The sequence below is a fragment of the Lissotriton vulgaris genome, chromosome 2_1 (assembly GCF_964263255.1).
Source record: "Lissotriton vulgaris chromosome 2_1, aLisVul1.2, whole genome shotgun sequence".
NCBI lineage: Eukaryota > Metazoa > Chordata > Amphibia > Caudata > Salamandridae > Lissotriton > Lissotriton vulgaris.
This window is the reverse complement of record NC_141687.1, coordinates 944,775,639-944,790,090: the sequence shown is the minus strand read 5'-3', so window position 1 is coordinate 944,790,090 and position 14,452 is coordinate 944,775,639. Positions and strand designations below refer to the sequence as shown.

The 14,452-nt window shown below is 47.3% G+C and overlaps 1 protein-coding gene across 4 annotated transcripts in view; it reads left to right on the top strand.

Moving 5' to 3' along the window:
- LOC147731446 (uncharacterized) overlaps positions 1 to 14,452 on the top strand; it is a 170,003-nt gene that overhangs the window by 43,968 nt on the left and 111,583 nt on the right. The window lies entirely within an intron of this gene.

Sequence of the window (14,452 nt, the reverse complement as noted above, 5' to 3'; positions counted from 1 at the left end):
CCCGATCTGGTCGACTGAACCTTTGTTGCCTGTCATTGAGGGAAGAAAGTGCATCTCTTACCAAGTTAGTTCACCCAATAAAGGACTCCGCTCCGAAAGATCACAGACAACTTCTAGCTTTCAAAGATTTATTATATAGTCAGAATAAGCTGCAAGTACAGGCATCTCAGAATGAGATTCACAAGATACACGGGCCCAACTACATACATGTGCTCTCTGAAAACCCTCAGACGAGCAAAGAAGACTACGAGTACAAGTTCTAGGAATAACAAAGCTATCAGCATAGACACGTATTGAGATCTCTCCGTCATTTAAGGCTGGAGGAAAAACACAGGTTAGGCTGTCCCTACCCTGTTCTGGATGGTATCCCTACTTAACAAAGTCCCAACCTGTCAAAAGGTGTCAGCGGTGAGTGACTTCCTAGGGAGGTCACCCACTCTTAGTCTCTTGGTGAAAGCCTACAGTTCTCCAATCAAGGCCCCTCTCTGCCTACCCATCCGCTCTCTAAAGGGTCCTCAGGCATCTGCTCTAACTCCACCCAGGGGTGCTGTCCCTAATACAAAACAGTCAACAACATTTGAGACGCCCCTCGTGAGACGCCCCTCACGTGGTGTAGCTTCTGGCTTTTTCCATGCTGCTTTGTGTTGGGCCTCGTGCGTTAGAGTTGACCTTGCTTCTCAGACTCTTCTCCGGCCCGCTGATACCCCTTAAAACATTCCGGAACCCTCCTCCATGTCTGTGCCGGCTCCTGAACAAACCCCTATTCATTTCATTTATAATTGGATCCCCCCTTCCCTTGCAGACAGGCGTCTGCAGCCAAGATCCCAATTCTCATAGACTTCCAACAAAGGTTTGCAACATTTCTCGGCCCAGACCAATACGTGTAAATCAGTGTCTATAAACATTTCAGGCCTACAGCATTTCTCATAATGATTATAGCGTTCAACTCTTTCATTAATTAATAGCATGTTAATACTCTTATTCTATTATTCGGTAAGCACATCTATAAATCATGGCCCATTAATCGTTATTACTAAAACATTAGTGCAATCCATGTCGTGAAAGGAAACACCTTCCCCATCCCTTCCATCTCTGGCCCTGAGGCCTACCACGTTCTACGTTTAACCGCATGCCATCTTACATTTTAGCAGCTACACGACATGGATTCAGGATTAATCACGTCTAATAAAGTCATATATTTTCACACATTTCTGCATTAGTTCCACTTCTACTTAAATCTCTAAGTTAACTACACATTTCAGAATATAGATGCAGGTACTATCAGCACTCATGGCATTTCTCCTCATGACTTGTGCTTACTACGTGTAAGTGTGACATACTTATACATTCAGGTCAGTTTGCGCTCTCTCAGTTCCCCCCTTTGATGACCTCTCGGGGTCATCACTAACATTTAAACTGCAGTAATCGCTAATGGACCTCGTTTCCGCGTTTCCAGAGCCCTCAGGCTCCTGTACTGATTGTCTTGTATGGCCGCTAATCTCTGCAGCTGTTCCTCCCGAGCTCTTTCAATTCTCCTGGCTCTGTACCATTTGAATGCCCTCACCAATCCCCACAACATGATCACACAGATCAATATTATGATGATAGGTTTCAACACAGACCACACAAGGCTTTTTCCTAAGTTGGCAAACCACCCTCCAGCTTCACCCATTCCATGGCCCACCTTCTCCCAAACATTTTCTCTACTCAGGTCTTCGATCTCTTTGTGAATATCAGTTATGTTTCTAATAACTTTCTCAAGGGGTTTTGAATTGTCTGGAATGTAGGTGCAACATTCCTGGACCTTCAAAGCCTTACAGACTCCGCCCTCTTTTGCTAGCAGGACGTCTAAGGCAAGACGGTTCTGAAGAACCATGGCCCTTATCGATTGCATCTCTCCCTCCACCAGCATTAAGGACTGAGCAGTGCTGGCAGACAACCTGTCTACGACTGTTGCCAGTCGTCTAATCTTGACATCATTAAGTATTAGTCCCAACATAGGGAACACAGCTCCAAATACATCTCCAACCATTTCTGCGTCTCCTATATCTCTCCTTCCTCTCGCTGATGTCTTGCCCTCGATGATCTCTAAGTCTTGGGCATGATATATTTTGGGGAAGATAATTGCCAGGTAACATGATCCATACCAGTTATCAGGTAGTCTCACGTAGGCATTTCTTCCACAAACAAAATATACATTTGGAATCACTTGCATTCCCTTCAGGAAATCTTTGGTATAATACTCTAAATTGAAAGCATGTTCGCAGCTGACTTCTCCCACGTATACATTTTCATAATACGTTTTGGCTCGGTGAAGACATAACTTTCCTCTCTGTGTTTTATCCAAAGCTATTGGACCACTACTACCCTTCCTTTTATGTGCCTTCTCTTCCTCGGTCCAATCTGTTTTCCATTGTCCTGATTTTTTCAAAATCTTTTGTCTCCTGTATCTATCATCCACCTGCCCTATGAACTTCTTCTCGACTTCTGACACCTTGCATGTCAGGTTATTTCTGCGGGCATGTGAAGTATCTAAGGTAATCCAAGGAATGAAAAACTTTGCCAATCTGTCTTCACTCTTCCAGTAGTCCCATTTGTTCATTTGCTTATAATTTGGGACTTCTGGCAACACTGAGTCATAATTGGAGAAATAGTATTCAAAACTATCTCTCCCATAAAATATACTAAGCAATAAGCTACATGTAATGCCATATGTCAGCGGGAGGTGATGATATCGAATGCCTTCATCTACAGACGCCGGCAACTGCATGCAGACATAGCAGTCCTTAACCTCCATGGCATCCACGTATTCATATAAAAGTTTAGCATAAGCATTTGACCTAAAGTCGCCTTGGGACTCATCTACGTGTAACCTGCGAGCTTCTGCAGCTAATAACGCCTTGTCCTGTATGTTTACCTCTTTCTCACCTGCATCAGTGGGTTTAGGTGTCACTACAGATTTCACATCGGTTACCTTTGCCTCTTCCTCATGTCCCTTTACATAAGAAACTGTGACTACTAAAACTATTAATATTATCACTCCTACTATTAGTGTGCCTATTATACATTTGGCTCTGCGGTTCTGGGTGCCGGCCTCCATCTCATCCGACAGTATGGCTCTCTCGTATCTCAGCACAAAGTTCTTTTCTTCTCGTTCCTTTACAGTCTCTTTTATTCCTTTTGTCCTTAGAACCACACAACTGGAGGCTGACAACCTTCTTCGCAAAAGTCCTTTAACAGTTCAATACAGACAACCCTAGCCCTTCTCCGTCAACTCAAAGGAAGGTCCCTAAGATTCTCTGCTTCCTGGGCGCTAGGTAATCTTCTTTTTCTTCTCGCTTATTTACAAAGTCTCTAAGCATCTACAATCAGGCTTGTGCCTGCAGCTTCGACAGCATAGTTCAATATTTCCAAACGAAGATTGTGCTCTTCATGGCTTGTTATCTTTGTACCAAAGTCGGGGAATTGCAATTCTGTGAAAAACATGTGCCTTAACTTGCTGAGGCGGGGAGGTCTGGGGAGCATGAAAGTTAGTGACCCTTCTTGTTCGACTCCGGGTACTAACAGTCGTATTTCCACTGTGACGATGGGCTCAGAACTGGACACCACCACCGCTCGTATCCTCTCTGTTTTCTGTTCCAAAGACATTTGTCGCCAGATATGTCCACTCAGGGGTGGAGTATCTTCGGTTAGGCACACGCACTCTTCTTGACCTTCTCAAGTCCGGTGCTTCAGCGCCCTGAGCACCTTCTTCCGGGTCTGGATCCTCTGATATCGGAGGAAGGGTTCTCTCTGGAGTTGACCTCAGGCTAGAGCTCCTTCTTTGTGGCCAATGAGCTTCTCCTCGTACCCTTCTACTCCTTCTCCTTCTTGTCTGTTCACACTCTCTGTCAGACTGGTCAGTCTCTGACTCGTACTCCCAGCTACTTTCTCCCTCAGTAGCGCCGTCTGTTTCGCTGTTGTACTGACCGTCTTCAGCGTGGTCAGACTCGTTCCCTGCTTCTGCTGGCACCTCTACAGCTTGGCTAGCCCCCTCTATGGCTTCTCGGTCCTCAGCTGGACGTCTATCCGAGAGAGGAGCTGTTTCTTCCAGAGGTGCTGGGACCCTCCGCGTATGCGACGCGTGGATCCAATTGGGCAGGCCTCCCACCTTCACAGCAGTGTTCGTGATCAGGATGATCTGGAAGGGCCCACGCCAACGAACATCCAGGCAGCTACTCCTCACGTGCTTTCGCACAAGCACCCAGTCGCCAGGACACAGGTCGTGGCACAGGTCCTGGCACGACGGAACTTCGGCAGCCTGCACCTGAAGGGACACAGAATGAATGGCGTCAGATAGCCCCTTACAATAGTCCAGGATCATATCATCTGTGATATTTAACAGTGCGGCAGTTGGGACAGATGGCAACCTCATTGCTCTCCCCATCAACACCTCATGAGGTGACAGCCCCGTCCTTCTATCCGGGGTACTACGGAGGCTCATAAGGACCAATGGCAGAGCGTCAGGCCAACTCAGGGATGTTGATGAACACACTTTTGCAATTCTGGCCTTTATAGTACTATTGATCTGCTCCACAATTCCTGAGGCTTCTGGTCGGTAACTGCAATGCAATTTCTGATCTATGTTCAGAGCCGCACAAATCATTTTCACAAGCGAGCTGTTGAAATGCGTTCCCCTATCTGATTCCAAAGAGGCCGGCACCCCGAAGCGCGGAATGAGCTCCCTAAGCAGTAACTTGGCTACTGTGAGGGTGTCGCACCTACGTGTAGGGTATGCCTCAACCCATCTGGAGAATACGCAAACAACCACCAGAACATAACGGAGGCGGTTGCACCTCGGCAATTCGATGAAATCCAACTGCATGCGGTTGAATGGACCCCCTGACCTCCCAATGTGGCTCAGTGCAACTGGGGTCTTCTTCCCTACATTCAACTGCTGACAGGTCACACAACGCTGGCACACTGCTTCGACTGCTACTCTGAACTTAGGATTGTACCAGGTCTGCCTAAACACTCTCAGCATAGCGTCTCTTCCTAAGTGTACAGGACCATGTATTTGTCTGGCCATTGGGCTCACCATCTCATTGGGCAGCACTGCTCTGCCATCTGCTGTGACCCAGAAATGGGCCTCACCCACCACACATCCTGCCTTTTCGCATGTTTCTTTTTCAAAGTCAGGAGCATTTTCTTGCATGCACTTCAGTTCGTCCCAAGAGTCAACAGTTTCCAGTATCATAGCTAATTCAGTTCTTACATTTATTCCACCCACTTCCACCTCTGTGAAAGAGTACCCTTGTTCCGCACAATACCGTGCGACTTCGTCGGCATATCTATTGCCTTGTGACACGAAGTCCATGTTTCTGGTATGTGCGGTGCATTTCACAACTGCGATACCTGCTGGACATTGCAGCGCCTCTAACAACAAGCGCACAAACTCTCCATTGCGAATGGGAGAGCCTGAAGAAGTCATGAAACCTCTTTGAGACCACAACTGCCCGTAATCGTGAACTACCCCGTAACCATATTGGCTGTCGGTGTATATGGTGACTCGAATCTGGTTGCTTGCCAGGCAGGCACGCGTTAAGGCAATGATCTCGGCTACCTGAGCGGAGTGTACTCCTTCTAGGCATCCAGCTTCCACAACTCCAGTAATGGTACAAACAGCGTAGGCTGCTCTCAACTGCCCAACTTCGTCTCTTACACATGAGCCATCGACAAAGAAAATTTCATCTGGGTCAGTCAGTGGCTCATTCACGATGTCGGGTCTAGGTTTGGTGCATAGTTCAGTCACATCGAGGCAGTCATGGTCTGTACATTCATCATCATCTATGTCATTTGGGAGTGGCATCAAGGTGGCAGGGTTCAAAACAGAGCATCTCCTGAGGGTCACGTTCTCTGCAGCAAGTATGACTTGCTCATAGCGCGTGAGCCTACTGTTGGTCAGATGCTGTGTTTTGGTCCTGGTCATTAACAGTTCAACGGAATGGGGCACGTATACCTCTAACGGGTGCCCCATAACGATATTCTCACATCTCTCAATACTGACACCGGTTGCGGCAACGGATTTGAGACATCCGGGCAACGCTGCAGCTACTGGATCTAACGTAGCTGAGAAGTAGGCAACTGGTCTACGGGCATTCCCATGAATTTGGACCAACACAGACAGCGCACAACCCTCTCTCTCACAACAGTAGAGCAAGAATGGTTTATCGTAATCCGGCATTCCCAGAGCCGGAGCACGACACAAGTCCTCTCTCAGCTGTAGGAACGCCATCAAACAGTCTTTGTCCCATGGTACCGGATCGCTCACCTCCTTGTGCGTCAGTTTTTGCAAGGGCTTTGCCTTCAATGAAAAGTTTGCAATCCACTGTCGGCAATATCCCACCATCCCTAGGAACATCCTGACTTCTCTCTGTGTTTTAGGCGCATTCATCTTCATGATGGCCTCTATCCTGTCTGGGGACACTTTTCGTTTGCCTTTCTCAATTCTGTGTCCCAGGTACTGCACTTCTGTCAGGCAGTACTGCAATTTTCCCGGGGACACCTTGTGCCCATTTGCAGCTAGGTGATTTAGCAAAGCAATGGAGTCCTCCCTGCAAGCTTCCTCTGTTTCTGACGCCACAAGGAGGTCATCTATGTACTGGACCAGAACTGACCTCTGGGGCAGTACTAGACTTTCAAGATTTTTCTTCAGAAGCTGGTTGAAGATCGATGGGCTCTCTGTATACCCCTGAGGAATACGACACCATGTTAGGACGCGACCTTCCAGCTTAAATGCGAAAAGAAAATGGCTTTCTTCGTCCAAAGGGATCGAAAAGAAAGCCTGACAAAGATCAATCACAGTGAACCACTCAGCTTGGAATGGAATCTGAAACAGTTTCACTGATGGATTTGGTACCACTGGACAGCATGAAACAACAATATTATTAATCTTTCGGAGGTCCTGCACTATCCGGAATTTCCCATTTGGTTTCTGCAGACCCATAATCGGGGAGTTACATGGACTACCCACGATTTCTTTCAGTATCCCCTGCTTAATCATGGACTCAATCACGGGCTTTATACCTGCAATTGTTTCTGGAGTCAATTTATATTGGGGTGTTCTCGGAAACTCAGCATGTGGTTTCACTACAATTTTCACTGGGTCTACTCCCTTGACCAGTCCAATCTCTTCCCCGGTAAAATCCCACACTTCCGGAGCCACTGTCTCTCTCAGATCCCAGGGGAGCTCGTCTACAGTCAGAGTGGGGTACAGCTCCACACAGATTCTTGAATTTGCGACTTTGAAGTCAGCATCGTCGTCATCAGTCAATACCTCCACTCCTTGCGGTGTGCAGTATATGGTGCAATTTAATTTGCACAAGAGGTCTCTTCCTAGCAGACATACAGGGCTAGAATCGCAAACCACAAACTGGTGCTCATCGCTGTACTTCCCTATTTTCACCTGCACGGGCTCAGTCAGCGGGCTGGTCATTCTCCTGTTAGCGACCCCCACCACTTGTATGGTCTCCCCAGACATGGGCAGGCCTGGAACTGCGGCGGATCTGATCGTGGATCGAGTGGCTCCTGTGTCCACTAGGAATGTCGTTGGGAACCCCGCCACTTCGGCCTCAACATAGGGTCCCCTCTGGTCCACCTCCAAAGCTGCCCCGAGGGTGCAGTCTTCCCTTTCCACTCTCTGCCCAGTTAGTGGGTCCACATAATAGCACTCCTCTCCACCTACAAACAGGGGCATCTGTCTATATGTCTTACCCATAGTCCCTACTCGGGGGGGCTGAGGGAACTGGGCTCGGGGAGGAGGACCCCCCCCCTTTGAGCACCTTTCCCTGGTATGGCGTTACCCCTCTTGTAGGCGCACTCTGGACCTCTTCCTCTTCTACCTCCTGTTCTCCTATCTCAACGTTATAGGGACACTCGCGTTTCCAATGCCCCACCTCGTTACACTGGTGGCACCGAGTCGTTTTCTTCAAGGCAGCTATGTCTATTCTGGGTCTGAAGGTGGAGTTCTCCTCATTGCCCTTGTTCTGGCTATACTGTTTCTTTCCCCCAGTACCGGTCCCTTGCTGCTGTTGCTGCTGTCCCCCCTTTCCGGCTGCCTGCATCTGTACCACCATTAGTTTCTCCTTTAGTTTCTTTGCCTTGGAGTCTATCTCATCGCAGCAGTACCTGGCATATCTCAGGATTTCATCTAAGGGTTTATTTTGCCAACAAATCAAGTGTTGCTGAATCATTAAACTAATATCCGGTCTCAAACCCAGGACGAATTTGGACACAAATTGCCCTATGTCCTTTGGATCCATTACATCCAGACCGCTATACTGTTTAAACGCCTTCAACAATCTCTCATAGAATTCGTGAACTGTCTCTTTGGGTTCCTGTCTAGTTCGATCTATTTTGACCCAATCTATGTCTTGCATTGGCACTTTGTCTTTTAGCCAAGTCATCACTCTCTCGTATTTTGCCATTACGGTCTCGGACGGCCCATTAGTCTTAGCATCCCTTTCTGGCTCTGTTGTGGGCCACTCAGCGCTAACCTTGCATGCTGTCCACAAATCTCCTGGTACTACAATGTCGAACAGCGTGTTCAAATCTATCCATAGGACCTTTGAGATTTTTACGAATCTCTCAACTTGCTTGTACCACTCCACTGGGTTCTCCCGTAATTTGGGGAAGGAAGTGGTAAAAGCAGCTAAATCTCCCCTACTCCATGGGACGTGTACATAGTTCCCATTTGAAACTTCACGCAAAGGGTACGTCTCTACTCTTTGCAGTCCTCCTGGAGTCATACCAAGTATGCTCCTCCTGACGGTCCCCTTCTTGGACCACCTCTCTTCCCATTTATCTAGTGCCCTCCACGTCCTTATCCCAGTGATTAATTCCCTTATGTGTGTTTTCAATCCTATTGTTCTCCTCTCATCTAGGTCTCGATCAGAATAATGTAGCCTGTGGTTCCCCTGTAATGCCTTGGTCCTTGACAGGTCCACCATGTATTTGCCTGCTAGCTCGACTAACTTCTCATGGATTGTTCTCGCCTTTCGGGTAACGTCCTTTGCCATGAACAGTATTTCATCCTGCTCATACATTTCCATTCTTTCCAAAGGCAGGGTACCGTCTACCATGTCATCCAGATCTGACTTTAAGCTGGCGACATCGAGTCTCTTGGCCTTTATCTCAGCTCGCAATATGTCTTTCGAAGGGGGTTCACACATTTCTCTCCCATCCCAACTTCGGGCCCTACGTTTGGGTTCGGGAGAGTTAAGGAGTGTTCTCCCTTGCTCCCATCTTTCCAGGTCCCATGCTCGGCCATCCGATCTTGGAATGTGATGGAACACGGGCCTGTTACCCCCAATCTTACTCTGCCCATTCTCTCTTTCTTCTCTCTTTTCACAGTAGGACTCTCTGCTATTCTCCCTCCGGTCGCCATCCTCTCTCTGTCTAGTATCACTCAGTATCTGATATGATCCTTCTTGGTTGCCCATATTCCCTGGACTGCGCTCATGTCCGTCATCACAGGGACTGTGGCGCGGCCTCTCACAACTCCCATTCTGATCTGTGGTGCCGGGCACACAGTGGGTACACTTAAAGCTGTTTCTGTACTCTTGCGTTCTCCTCTCTCCTTCACTGGGTATTGGGCGGGACACCCCCCCACTCTCGGGGCCCCCGTTTTCCAGGTTTGTTCTACCTCCACTCCGGGCCCAGTGGGTGACTCCCCTACTGACCTTCTCCCTCCCGTCACACTCCGGGCTGCTCTCCCCAGCCCCGCAGTGAGTCCGGGCTCCGCTATCCTGGCTTTCCCTTTCAGCTTCCGCAGCTATGATGCTCTTGTGAGCCTCGACTGCCTCATCCCACTTCTTCATGTACTCGTTTAGCTCCTGAAAGGATTTTCGTCCGGATCCCCTCATATCCATTGGCCATCTATGGCCCCCAGGATCCCCCCCTGGGTCCTCTGCTGTGTGTACCGGGGTGCTCCACTCTCTTGGTATCGGCATCTGACTTGGGGAATTGATCGTATCGTTCCTCCTTGCCATTTCTGCTCTTTCTCTGTCCCTCCGTACCCGTTCCTCTCCTCTAGCTCTTTCTGGGTCATAAATCGATACTATAGGACCTATGGTAACAGGTACTTGTAGGGCATCGGGCAGTGCATAGGATGTGGCACACTCCGTTTCCGGCACTCTTTGTACCACAAACCTCCCCACTACCTGCTGCATCGGACTAGGCTGTGACAATTCTTTCTTTGCAGCGGGATCCCAATCTGAACTGGGAAGCAGTCCATTCTCTCCTACGTTGCCCCCCTCCCTTTCGCTATGCTCGCCTTCTCCCCCCGCTCTGTTATACGGGGGTGGCCTATCTGTCAATAATCTGTTTATCAGGCTGTCCTCTGTTTCGCTCTCATCATCTTCTTCTAGGGGGCTTTTGTTTTCGGGCACCTCTAACACTGGGTACAATTTATTTACTTCCATGTTATGCACTCTCCATCTTTTAGCATCTGCATCCCACTTGGCATCCTGCACTGCTCTTACCGATCGTTTCACTCTTTCCTGTCGTCTATTCAAGTTCTTCTCGTGCGCTGCCCTAATCCATGCATTGAGAGCTTAAAACTGGGTTGGTCTAGGCAAGGGTCTCGTTGCGGTCATAACTGCTTTTAATCGGTGTAGCACCTCTAATCTGAACGTCCCGTACTTCGGAAACGTCAGTTCCTCATTTCCTTCTGTAATCTTACTCCACTCTGTAATCCACAAAATTGTATGCAACCCAACATTTTCCGCCATATAACGAGCTGGCGTACCCTCCGGCGGGGCTTCTTCCCCTTCATAAGATCCCCGCCTCTCTTTCTTAAAAGCCGCTCTTAACCATTTAAAACACTTCATGATTATACGCACAAATTCCAGCCTCAATACTCTGTTTACTTCCTGATGACAATCCACCAATCCTAGCGCGGCTTTGCTAGCTGGCCTATCGCAGCGCGGTCTTTCTCCGGCCGGCCAATCCCAGCGCGGCACTTTGTGACGTCACTCATCTCCGCTTCGCAGCAGCACCCCTCCTTTGTCCGCTCTTCTCCCGGTCATGCATGCGTCTCATTCATACTCCGAAAAATGACTACTTCCGACCAAGCGGTCACTTCCCTCGACTGTACGTCCACAGTCTATCTGTAATTGCCAACACAACTGACGAAATGTCTATCGTCCCTCTGATAGGTTGCTTACACACACAGTAACTTCCGACCAGCGTCCGTTACTCACGCACTCACTCTTTCGTTCCCCCTATCTCGGTCCTGCGGGCGATCAATGGTACCTCATGACCCCCTTTACTCTGGTTGACAATTACTCTGGATGTCCGATACACCCGAACCACTTAAGCTCTCTTTGAACTTAAGATTTCCACCGGTTGCGCGCGCTCACAACCTGTTCCACAGTCACTCTACAGGCATTCAACTCCGCCAGACATTACAACATAGATACAATACAAAAACACCGCAATCTTACACGCATGACCCTTTATACTCACTCTCGACCGATACTGCTGCTTTTCTGTCTCACGTCATCCGGACCTTCTTCGGCGGGCGGTTCTTCTGATCATCGGTCTCTAGGGGCCTTGGGGTAATCTAACCTGGCCTAGGTCACCTTCCTCAAGAAGGCAACCATCCTCTATAGCTACCAACTGGAAGGGCGAGATTTTGATCGATACCTTATCACTATTGATCTAAACCCCGATCTGGTCGACTGAACCTTTGTTGCCTGTCATTGAGGGAAGAAAGTGCATCTCTTACCAAGTTAGTTCACCCAATAAAGGACTCCGCTCCGAAAGATCACAGACAACTTCTAGCTTTCAAAGATTTATTATATAGTCAGAATAAGCTGCAAGTACAGGCATCTCAGAATGAGATTCACAAGATGCACGGGCCCAACTACATACATGTGCTCTCTGAAAACCCTCAGACGAGCAAAGAAGACTACGAGTACAAGTTCTAGGAATAACAAAGCTATCAGCATAGACACGTATTGAGATCTCTCCGTCATTTAAGGCTGGAGGAAAAACACAGGTTAGGCTGTCCCTACCCTGTTCTGGATGGTATCCCTACTTAACAAAGTCCCAACCTGTCAAAAGGTGTCAGCGGTGAGTGACTTCCTAGGGAGGTCACCCACTCTTAGTCTCTTGGTGAAAGCCTACAGTTCTCCAATCAAGGCCCCTCTCTGCCTACCCATCCGCTCTCTAAAGGGTCCTCAGGCATCTGCTCTAACTCCACCCAGGGGTGCTGTCCCTAATACAAAACAGTCAACAACATTTGAGACGCCCCTCGTGAGACGCCCCTCACGTGGTGTAGCTTCTGGCTTTTTCCATGCTGCTTTGTGTTGGGCCTCGTGCGTTAGAGTTGACCTTGCTTCTCAGACTCTTCTCCGGCCCGCTGATACCCCTTAAAACATTCCGGAACCCTCCTCCATGTCTGTGCCGGCTCCTGAACAAACCCCTATTCATTTCATTTATAATTGGATCCCCCCTTCCCTTGCAGACAGGCGTCTGCAGCCAAGATCCCAATTCTCATAGACTTCCAACAAAGGTTTGCAACATTTCTCGGCCCAGACCAATACGTGTAAATCAGTGTCTATAAACATTTCAGGCCTACAGCATTTCTCATAATGATTATAGCGTTCAACTCTTTCATTAATTAATAGCATGTTAATACTCTTATTCTATTATTCGGTAAACACATCTATAAATCATGGCCCATGTCGTGAAAGGAAACACCTTCCCCATCCCTTCCATCTCTGGCCCTGAGGCCTACCACGTTCTACGTTTAACCGCATGCCATCTTACATTTTAGCAGCTACACGACATGGATTCAGGATTAATCACGTCTAATAAAGTCATATATTTTCACACATTTCTGCATTAGTTCCACTTCTACTTAAATCTCTAAGTTAACTACACATTTCAGAATATAGATGCAGGTACTATCAGCACTCATGGCATTTCTCCTCATGACTTGTGCTTACTACGTGTAAGTGTGACATACTTATACATTCAGGTCAGTTTGCGCTCTCTCACCTCTGTATACCAATGGATGACAGTTGAAATGGCTAAATTGCGAGAGCTCTTAAGATTTAGTAGACATTCCGATTACATAATTCCAAGCGCTTCAGAGACCGTGTTTAAACACTGGAGGAGTCGTAGTGTTAACAAGATCACGCCAAGTTTTTGTAAGTCCTGGTTGGAGTTTGGCTAGATACATCTAGGTGCCTAACCCAGCAGTGACTCGACATGCACCGCTTTGGTCCGAGCAGTGTTTCCTTCCCCTAAATGCAGTGGGACGACTATTCTAGGATCTGAGCTAAGCCTGATTTCAAGACCCCTGGAGGGTTGTGTACTGGGGAAAGTCATGCTACTGTTGGAATTAACGTGTTCATCATTTCAGATACCAAATAATGCAGGTACTTGCAAATTGAAGATTACTTAAAATGCCAGATTGGAGTTATTGTTTGAGTTATGTAATTTTGTAGTGAAAATTATTAGGAAAGGGGGGTGTCCAGTTCACAATTGTACAAAGAATTGTCGAACCAATCAATTGAATATTGATTTTTTCATATCTGGGAATTATTAACCTTTGCCAGCAAGGGATTATAGTCATTTTACATTTATTGATTATGTGATTTACGTTTTTTCGTATACTGCAGATTGTGCAGGTTCTGAGGGCTTGCCATGCGCAGCCTCTCTTCTATGAATGGCTCCTTTATTCTACTCCAAGCTACAGGTCTTCCACAGACTTGTCTCATACAGCACAAAGTAACAGAATAACGTTTGTTTTCAATCTCTCTCCTCTCCTGTTCTCAACATATGTAAATGTGAGTTTAAAGATCAACGCTCTGTATGCAGGGCTATAACTTGTGTGACTTCATCACTGGAACATCCACTCTCACAAGGAAAATTACACTTGATAAGGAGTGTTCAAAATTAGGGAGCATGCAATATTGAAAGTATTGGAAAAGTTCTGATTTTGTTTTTCATGCAGAATTTAACTTGTATTTAATTTTGTAACATTCTCATCTTTTAAATATTTTTGTGAGAAACATGCAAAGGTCACAAGAGAAAACACTTGAAACTTTGCACATTCCTACTACGGTTCTGATTCTTAAGTAATCTGGACTGCATCTGTTCAACTACAGATAGTATCACATGTTGTCTAGAGATATTGGGTTGTGCCAAAACACGTCTGATAGTTTGGCCAGCATTTCAAAATGGTCTGATTGGTTGATTTCAGTGGAGGGGCGGGATGGATTTGGCATTACAGGCACTACTAAGCACATTATTGTAGCTTCTCAATGCCTTTATTTCAACTGTACAACCTTGTATAAATTAATATATTCGTGGGTAAAGCATGTACATTAATTGATCTTACTGTTCCTCTTAAGCACCCCATACTCTGTGAGGGTCACAAAATCGGTCAGTCCATGTGCCC